This window comes from Oryctolagus cuniculus, chromosome 1, assembly GCF_051225735.1.
Source record: "Oryctolagus cuniculus isolate XC-2025 breed Fujian yellow rabbit chromosome 1, ASM5122573v1, whole genome shotgun sequence".
NCBI classification, from domain to species: domain Eukaryota; kingdom Metazoa; phylum Chordata; class Mammalia; order Lagomorpha; family Leporidae; genus Oryctolagus; species Oryctolagus cuniculus.
Window position 1 is genome coordinate 88064627 of NC_142867.1, and position 11646 is coordinate 88076272.

The 11646-nt window shown below is 40.6% G+C and overlaps 1 pseudogene; it reads right to left on the reverse strand.

The window, feature by feature from the left end:
- Positions 1-459: 459 nt before the first annotated feature.
- Positions 460-960, reverse strand: LOC138850476 (cyclin-G1 pseudogene; annotated as a pseudogene).
- Positions 961-11646: the final 10686 nt, after the last annotated feature.

The following is an 11646-nucleotide window of genomic DNA, read 5'->3' on the forward strand; positions in this document are numbered from 1 at the left end:
TCCAAGTTCATATTGACTTTGCTTATAAGCTAACATTCTCAAATTAGTCCACATATGATCCAAAAGTTTGGTCCTATTGTCCTGCTCAGCTAGTATATCTTTAAATGAGCCAGAGCTTGGGTCTACATAAAGCAAGATGACATACAATAAGAAAATGTCATTTTATGGCTATTTTTAAATCTTGGGTTGTTGAGGAAGATACTTTTTTATGCTGATTAATGAAATGACTAACATATATATCAGAGATTGGATAATTCCTTATGCTTAGGGTACTTTATACAGTAAATGTCTTCAAATATTAGTTGACCAGATCAGTGAAGTCACTTCCCCTTTGCTATTGCAACTTCATTTTGTTTACTTTGAAGAGAATTGATATTTTAATCCTTTAATTGTAAAAGACAATTATAGCGTTGGATAATATCCTCTATATGGGGAGTAACAATGATCCAAATTTACAAATTAAGGAACCATTTCAGGAATTGTTGGGAGGTGAGTTACTCTGTAGTAACTATGCTTCAACTGCCGTGCAGTACACGCAGACACAAACCAGTTCAACTTCTGAACATTCGGTTTTGAACACTTGTTTGATGAATACTCAGTTAAGCACTTTGATACAAGCTCTTGCCAGAAGGTCAAATCTCTGCCATTTATCTTGGAATGTTTCTGAAGACATTCTATCCCTTCTGTTAACTCTACCTGCTTTTGTGCTTGGATCTCCAAGGCAATGATAGAGAAAGCCGACACAGAAGGTTTCGCTTTGGAAAATGTGATCCTGCAGTGACTTGCCTTAAGTTGAGCTTCCCGTCTTTCAAAATGAAGGCTATTTCTCCTTTCAAGTGGCACGTTTTCTTGAATGAGTGGGTAATAGAGCTGCAGGAACTGAAAGGCAGCAGTAGCTTTGGCTTTCCAACACAGCTTCTCCAATACAGTGTTTTCCATTCTCATCAAGTGTGAAACCGTGCACTTATACTGACTTATCCGGATCAAGTCAGTTGCCTGTGGGACATTCCTTTCCTCTTCTATTGATTTTACAGCCAAATAAAAATAGTTCAGCCCAACACATCCCAGGTGCTTGGGCTGTACCTTCATTTTAGACAGAAATCCATTCAATAAATTCACAGCTAGAGAAAATGTCTGCACGTCAAAGCCAAAAAACTGAGTTAGACTAAAATCTTTCACTTTGAAGTCCCTCAGTCATACAGTCATTCTGAGGCCATATCGTGTGCAGACTCGATTAGTCTCAAGCCCTAGACTTTGGGCTGACGTCTAGACTCCTGTTGCAACAGTGTTCAGCTGGTGTAGCAGTTTCTGAGTCAGTTGTTGTCAGTACTTCTGTCATCTTGATAGTGGCTGCAGCTCCTCAGTGGTCACCTCCCTCCCCGGCCTGCTCTCACCTCACCCCACGATATCAGATTCCAGAGGTCTATGAGACCGGGAGACTCAGGACAAGAGGCGAGAGCCCCCGGAAAGGGGGAGCCGTCCTGGGTGGAGGTCTTTGCAGTGCTGCTAAGAGGACACTGCCCTCCCGAGGGGCAGCTCGGAGCCAAAGGGCACGACAGTATTTCAGTAATCAATGAGATGGCAGAGATTTTTAGAAAGATTGATGATTTTTGATGCATTTTGGCATACAAGTTTGTTCTTAAAACTAGAATTATTTTGAGGTTGTCATTTAGAAATGTTTAAAATCTATCTACTGTTTTCTGTAAACACGTTATAAAATCATCTGTTTTGTTGATACACATTCCAGCTATTTGTGCATAATATCTTCTTTGTATTACCTAGAGATAATTTGTTAGCTTCAAAAATGAAGTGACTCAAAGGCAAATAGAAGAATTAGAGAAGAATGTTCAATAATGATTACACTCAGAAAGGATTAAGATAGCCAACACAGAGTTAGAAACATACCAGGGGATTCTAATTCAATCCCATCAAGGTGGCATGCACCAATGCCATCTCACTAGTCCAAGTGATCAATTTCAGTTCACAATTGATCATAATGATAGGACTAAGAATCAAAGGGATCACATAAACAAGACTAGTGTCTGAAAATACTAACTGATAGAACAAAAAAGGGAGAGAACGATCCAACATGGGAAGCAGGATACACAGCAGACTCATAGAATGGCAGATGTCCTAAACAGCACTCTGGCCTCAGAATCAGCCCTTAAGGCATGCGGATCTGGCTGAAAAGCCCATGAGAGTGTTTCAGGCATGGAAAGCCAAGACACTCTGGCAAAAAAAAAAAAAATGACCTAAATGAAAGATCTCTGCAAGTGAGATCCCAGTGGAAAGAACAGGTCATCAAAGAAGGAGTTACCTTTCTCTGAAGGGAGGAGAGAACTTCCACTTTGACTACGACCTTTTCTAAATATGATCAGAGTTGGCAAACTCAAAAGGCCTCCATAGCCTTGGAAACTCAGGACAAGAGCCTAGGGTGATTACTGACGCCATAAACAAGAGTGTCAAATTGTTAAGTCAACAACAGGAGTCACTGCACTTACTCCTCATGTAGGATCTCTGTCCTTAATGTGCTGTACATTGTGATTTAATGCTATAACTAGTACTCAAACAGTATTTTACACTTTGTGTTTCTGTGTGGGTGCAAACTGAAGAAATCTCTACTTAATATATACTAAACTGATCTTCTGTATATAAGAGAAATGAAAATGAATCTTGATGTGAATGGAAGGGGAGAGTGAGCGGGAAAGGGGAGGATTGCAGGTGGGAGGGAAGTTATGGGGGGGAAGCCATTGTAATCCATAAGCTGTACTTTGGAATTTTTTTTTTAAAATTTTTGACAGGCAGAGTGGACAGTGAGAGAGAGAAAGGTCTTCCTTTTGCCGTTGGTTCACCCTCCAATGGCTACCGTCACCAGCACGCTGCAGCCAGCACATAGTGCTGATCCGAAGCCAGGAACCAGGTGCTTCTCCTGGTCTCCCATGCGGGTGCAGGGCCCAAGCACTTGGGCCATCCTCCACTGCACTCCCGGGCCATAGCAAAGAGCTGGCCTGGAAGAGGGGAAACCGGGACAGAATCTGGTGTGCTGGCGCCGCAAGGCAGAGGAGTAGCCTATTGAGCCACGGCACCGGCCAGAAATTTATATTCATTAAATAAAAGTTAAAAAAAAAAAGATAGCCAACATAGGAGTGTTGTTGTAAATTGTATTTTAATAAAATCTCTTCCTAGGTAAAGAATGTTTCATTGAATTTCAAAGATGTCTGCTCTTTAATAAGTGAATTTTATTTTCATGTCATTGCAACTGATGTTTTAAATTAATCATATATTCCACAGGCTTCAAATCAGCTGTTGTCATCATCTTTGCTAAGGCATTTGGAATACATGAAGTTAGCCTAGTCAGGATATTTAGGCTAAGCCTGATTTGGGTTGATAAAGAGCCCTGCAAGGTGGAAATTAATTTGCAAGGATTCAGTATATTTCTTGATAGTTTTTATCAATGTACAAAGTTACCTAACACAAAAAGCTTCAAAATAAAATAGATATACTGGATATTAATTTTTCTTTTTACTACATTGAGATATCTTTTTTAATCTCTAGCACTTCATAGTACACAGAAAAATATCAATATAATGAAAGTATGAATTACTGTGATAAATTCCATCTTATAATGAAATGGTAGTATTACTATATTCTTAGAATTGTATCTATATAATACATGAAATGTGTTCTCTTTATACTAATAAAATTAAACAATAAAATAAATTAATTAATTTAAAAAATGGCTGGGGGTCAGCATTGTGGTGTAGTGGGTTAAGCCGCCACCTGGGATGCCAATATCCCTTAAGAGCAACAGTTCAAGTCCTGGCTGCTCGATTTTCTATCCAGCTCCCTACTAATGCACATGAGAAAGCAGTGGAAAATGGCCCAACTTCTTGGAGTTGGATGGAGTTCCTGGCTCCTGTCTTCAGAAAAGCCCATGCCCGCTGGTTGTGGCCATTTGGGGATACTGGTCTATTTTTCTCCTTTTGTTGTATCCTTGTCTGATTTTGAAATTAAGGTAATATTGGCCTCATAGAATGAGAATGGAAAGATTTCCTTCCTTTTAATTGTTTTTGAATAGTTCAGGAAGAATTGGCCCTACAGCAACGAAGCCATCTGTGCTGGGCTTTTCTTTGTTTGCAGGCTGTTTATTACTGATTCAATTTCAGCCTTGACTATTCAAGTTTTCTATGTCTTTTTTTTTTTTTTTTTTTTTTTTTTTTTTTTTTTTGACAGGCAGAGTGGACAGTGAGAGAGAGAGACAGAGAGAGAAAGGTCTTCCTTTTTGCCGTTGGTTCACCCTCCAATGGCCGCCGCTGCAGCCGGCGCACCGCGCTGATCCTGGCAGGAGCCAGGAGCCAGGTGCTTTTCCTGGTCTCCCATGGGGTGCAGGGCCCAAGCACCTGGGCCATCCTCCACTGCACTCCCTGGCCATAGCAGAGAGCTGGCCTGGAAGAGGGGCAACCGGGACAGAATCCGGTGCCCCAACCGGGACTCGAACCCGGTGTGCCGGCGCCGCAAGGTGGAGGATTAGCCTATTGAGCCACGGCGCCGGCTGTTTTCTATGTCTTTGTGTCTCAATTTTGGTAAATCATACATACACATACATTTCTTCTAGGTTTTCCCATTTGTTGACATATAGTTGCTTATAATAATTCCTAATGATTCTTTGTATTTCTGTGGTATCAGTTGTAATATCTCCATTTTCATCTCTGATTTTATTAATTTGGGTCTCTATTTTTTTCTTGGTTATTGAGCCAATGATGTATCAATTTCATTTATTTTTTCACAAAATGAGCTGTTTATTACATTGATCTTTTGCATAGTTTTTAAAAATTTTTATTTTGTTTATTTCCTCTTTAATTAATATTGTATCTTTCTTTCTACTAATTTTGGGCTTCATTTGTCCTTTTTTTTCTAGGTCCATAAGATTCATTGTTAGATCATTTGATACGTAATTTCTCAGTGTAGGCATTTATTACTGTAAACTTTCCTCTTGACACTACTTTTGCTGTATCCAGTAAGTTTTAATATGTTGTGTTTACATTTCCATTCATTTCAAAGAATTTTTTATTTTCCTTTTGGTTTCTCCTATGACCCACTGCTCATTCATCAGCATGTTGTTCAGTCTCCGTGTGTTTGTATATTTTCTAGTTTCCTTTGTTGCTAATTTCCCACTTCATTCCGTTGTAGTCAGAAAATTTATGTGATGTGATTTTTTAAAATTTGTTGAGACTTGTTTTATGGGCTAATATATGGTCTATCCTGGAGAATGTTCCATACACTGATGAAGAGAATATGTACTATGCAGCTATGGGATGGGATATTTTCTAGATATTTATTAGGTCCATTTGGTAGTAGTGTAGATTATCTCTGTTATTTCTTTGTTGATTTTTTGTCTGTTTGATCTGTCTATTGATAAAAGTGGGCTGTTGAAATCCTCTAATATTGTTGTATTGGAGCTTGTGTCTCCCTTTAGATCCATTAACATTTGTTTTATCAAACTGGGTACCTTAGAATTGGGTGTATATATATAACTATAGTCACATTCTCTTGTTGAATTGATCCCTTAATCACTACATAGTGTCCTTTTTTTGTCTCTTTTAACAATATTTGTCTTGAAGTCTATTTTGTCCAATATGGGTATAGCTTCTCCTGCTTGCTTTTGATATTCATTTACATAGAATATCTTTTCATCCTTTCACTTTCACTCTGTGTGTCTTTATTGGTGTAGTGTGTTTTGTAGGCAGCATATCAATGGGTCTTGTTTGTTATTTTTTAATCCATCAGCCAATCTGTCCCTTTTAATTGCAGAATTTAGTCTAATTACATTCAAGGTCATTATTAATAAGTACTGACGTGGTCCTGCCATTTCTCCATAAATATTCCTATTTGTTTTGAATCTCCTTTGTTCTTTTATTAGGTTTTCTACCTTCACGTTCTTTCATGATGCTAAACGTCTTTCTCTGTGTGTGTAGTGCATTGTTAAATATTGTTTTTAAGGCTGGCTAGGTGGTGACAAATTCTTTCAGTTTTTGCTTGTCTTACAATGTCTCTATTTCACCTTAATTTTTGAATGAGAGCTTCATTGGGTAAAGTATTCTGGGATGGCAAGTTTCTTCTTTTAGAATTTGAACTATATCTCTCCAGGAGAGTCTGTCCTATAGGGTTTCTGTTGAGAAATCTGCTGTCAATCCATTGGTAGTTCCTTTAAAAGTTACCTGGCATTTCTCTCTTGCAAATTTTAAGATATTTTTATGTTTTACTTTTGAAAGTATTATTATAATGTATTGTGATGAGGATATTTTCTCATCATGTCTGTTTGGGGTTCTGTGTGCTTTGTGTATTTGGATGTTGGTATCTTTGTCCAAATTTGGGAAATTTTCTACTATATTTTGCTGAAAACATTTTCTTTTTTAAAAAAAGATTTTTATTTATTTGCAAGGTGGAGTTACAAACAGACAGAGGAAGAAGCAGGACGTTCTTCCATCCGCTGGTTCACTCCCCAAATGGATGCAACGGCCGGAGCTGAGCCAATCTGAAGCCAGGAGCTTCCTCCAGGTCTCCCACATGGGTGCAGGGGCCCAAGGACTTGTGCCATCTTCCACTGCTTTCCCAGACCATAGCAGAGATATGTATTGGAAGAGGAGCTGGGACATGAATCAGTGCCCATATGGGATGCTGGTGGCACAGACAGAAGCTTAGCCTACTAGGTAGGCCACAGTGTCAGTCCCACTCAATAGGTTTTCTAAGTTGTTCTTTTTTTCCGAAAATAACTTAGGAACTTCTAGCACATGTATATTTGGTTATTTGGTGGTATTCCATAGATCTAAGCACTTCTCTCATTCTAATTTCTCCTCTTCCTCCTCCTTTCTTTCTTTATTTGCCTGACTGACATATTTCAAAAGTCCTGTCTTCTTTCTCTTACACTTCTGGAGGATTTGTTGTTGTTATTGTTTTATCTTGTTTTGTTTTGTAAAGTGAAGGCTTTGTTCCTAGAGGTGTGACTCTGGGGCATGGTGAGGTCTCTAAGGCTTACACTTGATTTCCACTGGTGTGCGTTGACAGGGCCCAGGGAGCTCTGGCCACCATTTGTGGATGGGATCGACTCCCATGATGGGCATTATGGGGTGATGGAGCTCCTCTGGTTATAGTCAGTGCATGGAGGACATGTTGAAGCTGATTGGTGTGTTCACTGTCTCAGCTTTTCTCTGTGGCAGGATGAACTAGCTAATACACAGCTTAGAGTGAGCTCATGGTGCCAGTGACCTTCACCCACCGAGGAAGGCATACGTTCCACAGTAGCAACTCACGCCATAGTGTGTGCTGCGACCCCACTGTGAGACCTGTCCCCAGTGTGCAGGGGAGCTGTGTGTCTGTGCAGCCTGACTGGGCAGCTGCAGTGTCACCTAGCAGCAACCTGTGATTTTTCACCCGTTCATAGGAGCAGAGGCAGTGGAAAACATGATGGCTTTCAATTCCAACAGGCAAGCTTCCTTATTTACAGAGTACTAGAGGCTACCCCAGCAGCCCTGCCTCCTCTGTCTCTCAAAGCACAGGATGCTGTAAGACCCTGGGCTCTGGTTCTCCTGTTGCCCCATTTCAAGAATCTCAAGTTGCTGCCTCCTCACCCCAATCTCAGCTCTGAAGAGTGGGGAGGGAACCACATAGGTTCTTCCTCTGAAGTCTGAGAGCTCTAAGTTTTGGATGGAACGCTCCCATATGTGCACCAGTTCATGTCCCAGTTCCTCCTCTTCCAATCCAGCTCCCTGCGAATGCTTCTTTTAAGGCTTTTTTTTTTAATTGTTACCTTTTAAAATTATTTATTTATTTTTAAAGATTTATTTGTTCATTTGAAAGTTGGAGTTACAAAGGCAGAGGCAGAGAGAGAGAGAGAGAAAGAGAGAGAGAGAGGTCTTGCATCTGCTGGTTCACTCCCCAGATGGCCACAATGGCTGGAGCTGGGTTGATCCGAAGCCAGGAACCAGGAGCTTCTTCTGGGTCTCCCATGCGGGTGCAGGGGCCCAAGGACTTGGGCCATCTTCCACTGCCTTCCCAGGCCATAGCAGAGAGCCATATCAGAAGTGGAGCAAGCCGGCGCCGTGGCTCAATAGGCTAATCCTCCACCTTGCGGCGCCGGCACACCGGGTTCTAGTCCCGGTCGGGGCGCCGGATTCTGTCCCGGTTGCCCCTCTTCCAGGCCAGCTCTCTGCTGTGGCCAGGGAGTGCAGTGGAGGATGGCCCAGGTGCTTGGGCCCTGCACCCCATGGGAGACCAGGAAAAAGCACCTGGATCCTGGCTCCTGCCATCGGATCAGTGCGGTGCGCCGGCTGCAGCGGCGGCCATTGGAGGGTGAACCAACGGCAAGGGAAGACCTTTCTCTCTCTGTCTCTCTCTCTCACTGTCCACTCTACCTATCAAAAAAAAAAAAAAAAAAAAAAGTGGAGCAGCTGGGACTTTAACCAATGCCTATATGGGATGCTGGCACTGTAGGTGGCAGCTTTTACCCGCTACGCTGTGGCGTCAGCCCCCAATTTTTTATTTTTAAAGATTTTATTTATTTGAAAGAGGGAGAGAGAGAGAGAGAGAATCTTCCATCTGCTGGTTTACTCCACAAATGGCCGCAATGGCTGAGCTGAGCCAATCTGAAGTCAGGAGTCAGGAGCTTCTTCTCGGTCTCCCACGTGGGTGCAGGGGCTCTAGTGCTTGGGCCATCCTCTTCTCTTTCCCAGGTGCATTAGCAGGGAGCTAGATCAGAAGTGGGCCATCAAAGAAGGTGGTACCTTTCTCTGAAGGGAGGAGAGAACTTCCACTTTGAATATGGCCTAGTCTAAATAAGATCAGAGTTGGTGAACTCAAAGGCTTCCATAGCCTTGGCAGCTCATGACAAGAGCCTCGGGTGATTACTGACATCATAAATAAGAGTGTCAATTGTTAAATCAACAACGGAGTCACTGTGCACCTGCTCCACATGTACGACGTCTGTCCTTAATGTGTTGTATTATACAAATTAACAGTAAAACTACTACCCAAACAGTACTCTATTTTGTGTGTCTTTGTGGGTGCAGTCTGTTGAAATCTTTACTTAGTATATACTAAGTTGATCTTTTGTATATACATAATTGAAAATGAATCATGATGAAGAATGGGATGGGAGATGGGATGGTTGTGGGTGGGAGGGAGGTTATAGTGGGAAACCACTATAATTAAAAAGTTGTACTTTGGAAATTTATATTTATTAAATAATAGTTGAAGAAAAAAAAGAAGTGGAGCAACCAGGACTTGAATTGGCACCCACATGGGAAGCCAGCGCTGCAGGCTTGGGCTTTAACCTGCTGTGCCAGAGCAGGTTAGTTTTTAGTAAGTTTTTCTGCAAAATGAATTAAATAATTTATAGATGAGCTTTGTAGTTCTCCTTTCACTCAGTGTAGTCCATGAGAATACCACACATTTCATTTATAAGCTGTGGATGAAAACTAGACAACAGAGGAAAAGAATAAAGTTACATGAGTTGATATAGAACTGAAATAAAATTCACCTATTCAACTTTTTTACCAAAATGATAAACATCTAGCCTGTCATTTATTTGATAAATACTTTGCAAGTATATGCATAGGAGCAGGTGGGATGGGAGATAGTTTACATGAGGCATCACTCTGTTCTACTCAAATCAGTGTTCAGGAAGCACAAAACAGTCAGTAGGGAATTCTGTGTACATCACCTACAGGAATTTAAAAAATTAAGCGCCACACACACATATACACCCATGCCCACATACACACAGACACATACCCACATATGCACACACACACACCACACAGGAAATATGTAGAACACACACAATGTTTGCTTACTTTTGAGTTCAGTTTGATAAGAACAACTAATTTTAAAAACCAAACATTTCATAGACATTATGGAAATAAGTGGAAAGAGATAGGAATGGAATATATTTGTGTCATTATGGAGCAGATTTTTTTTTGTATTTTTTTAAATAGAAAACTAGAAAAGATAACGAAGAACATGAACAGAAAGAATGGCACACCAAAATGCTCACAAGACAAAGAAATGGGTACATTTCTTTACATTTATTTGGTTTTTACATTTATACCTTTATTTGATGAATTATGAACCAGACACAATTTAATAGAGACAGCTATAGCCACAGACAACATCATTATATAGGAGGCAAACATATAGAGTGACAGAAAGAAAGGTTAATAAACACCTGTGAGATCACACACACACACACACACACACACACACACCACAAAGCTACATTGAAAATAAGATGCCTATAGCCCTTAGAGAAACAAAGGCTTCACATACCACCAGCACATGGTAAAGTGGAGATCACTCTTACAATTTTGCTTTATGGATAGTGTTGATTCTAATTCAATTTAGAACCACAGGTGATCTTGAAATCTTAATTTTTGGTAAAGAAAGCCCAAATTAAGGCCTTTGGAAACGTCTTTTTGTAAAAAAAAAAAAAGAGAGTATGATAAATGGAATAATGGCGCCATCTTGTGGTGTTTTAAAATATTGACTGCTGCTTAACAGTTTCGATTCTTTATAGTTGTGCATAAAAATATATCTAACTTGAGTATTTGTAGAAACAAGGGCATATAGTCACACAGCAAACTGAATCTGTAATTTCTCAATGCATTAAATTTTTCATCAAACAAATCTACTTAAGTGGAAGAGGTACAATAGTAAGCAGCAGTTAGCCATTCAGCTTTGACCGTGGTTTGACTGAGAGCGTGAAGTAAGAGGTAATCCACATACTTGCATCTGTCTTTTGAAAAAAATTTATTACCCAGAATTTTCATTTTTTTAAAATGGAGCTTTTATTATTTGTCTTTATCTTGCAATTTATAAAATGTGAGTACCATGGCCACCACCAAAAACAATGCTTGCTTTCCTATAAGCCTTTACAAACTGGGACCCTGTTGTCTAGAATATGGGATAAAGGCTCTTAAAATATTTGCTACGGAATGCAAATGTACTCTCAGTCCTGTATTATTTTGCATTTTAATTACTGAGTTGATTATTCAGCATATACTTTTTTCATTTCTAATTCATCCAGGATTTATCACTAAGTGGTTCCAATGTGCCAAAACTGTATCACTAGGAACATGAAAATAAAGAATACGGGAGATAACCCTGTGCCACCCAATTCTAGTCGAAGACATAGCTATACACACAAAACTCACACACAAAAGCAGACAGTGCATAAGTCGTTTTGAAGTGCCACATCTCCTTGTGTGGCTCTTTCCCTCTCTCTTCTGCCTCAGTCATTCAATTCATCTGCTAATTCATTGAGTAAGGATTTATGGAGCACTTACCAGTTTCATGCTATTGTGCCAAGTGCAAAATATACCAGTACAGTGTCCAGGAAGAAAATGCAAAACTCTTAAAATTTAGTTGAAGTGGCTGGCGCTGCGGCTCACTAGGCTAATCCTCCGCCTTGCGGCGCTGGCACTCCGAGTTCTAGTCCCCGTCGGGGCGCCGGATTCTGTCCTGGTTGCCCCTCTTCCAGGCCAGCTCTCTGCTGTGGCTGGGGAGTGCAGTGGAGGATGGCCCAAGTGCTTGGGCCCTGCACCCCATGGGAGACCAGGAGAAGTACCTGGCTCCTGCCATCGGATCAGCGTG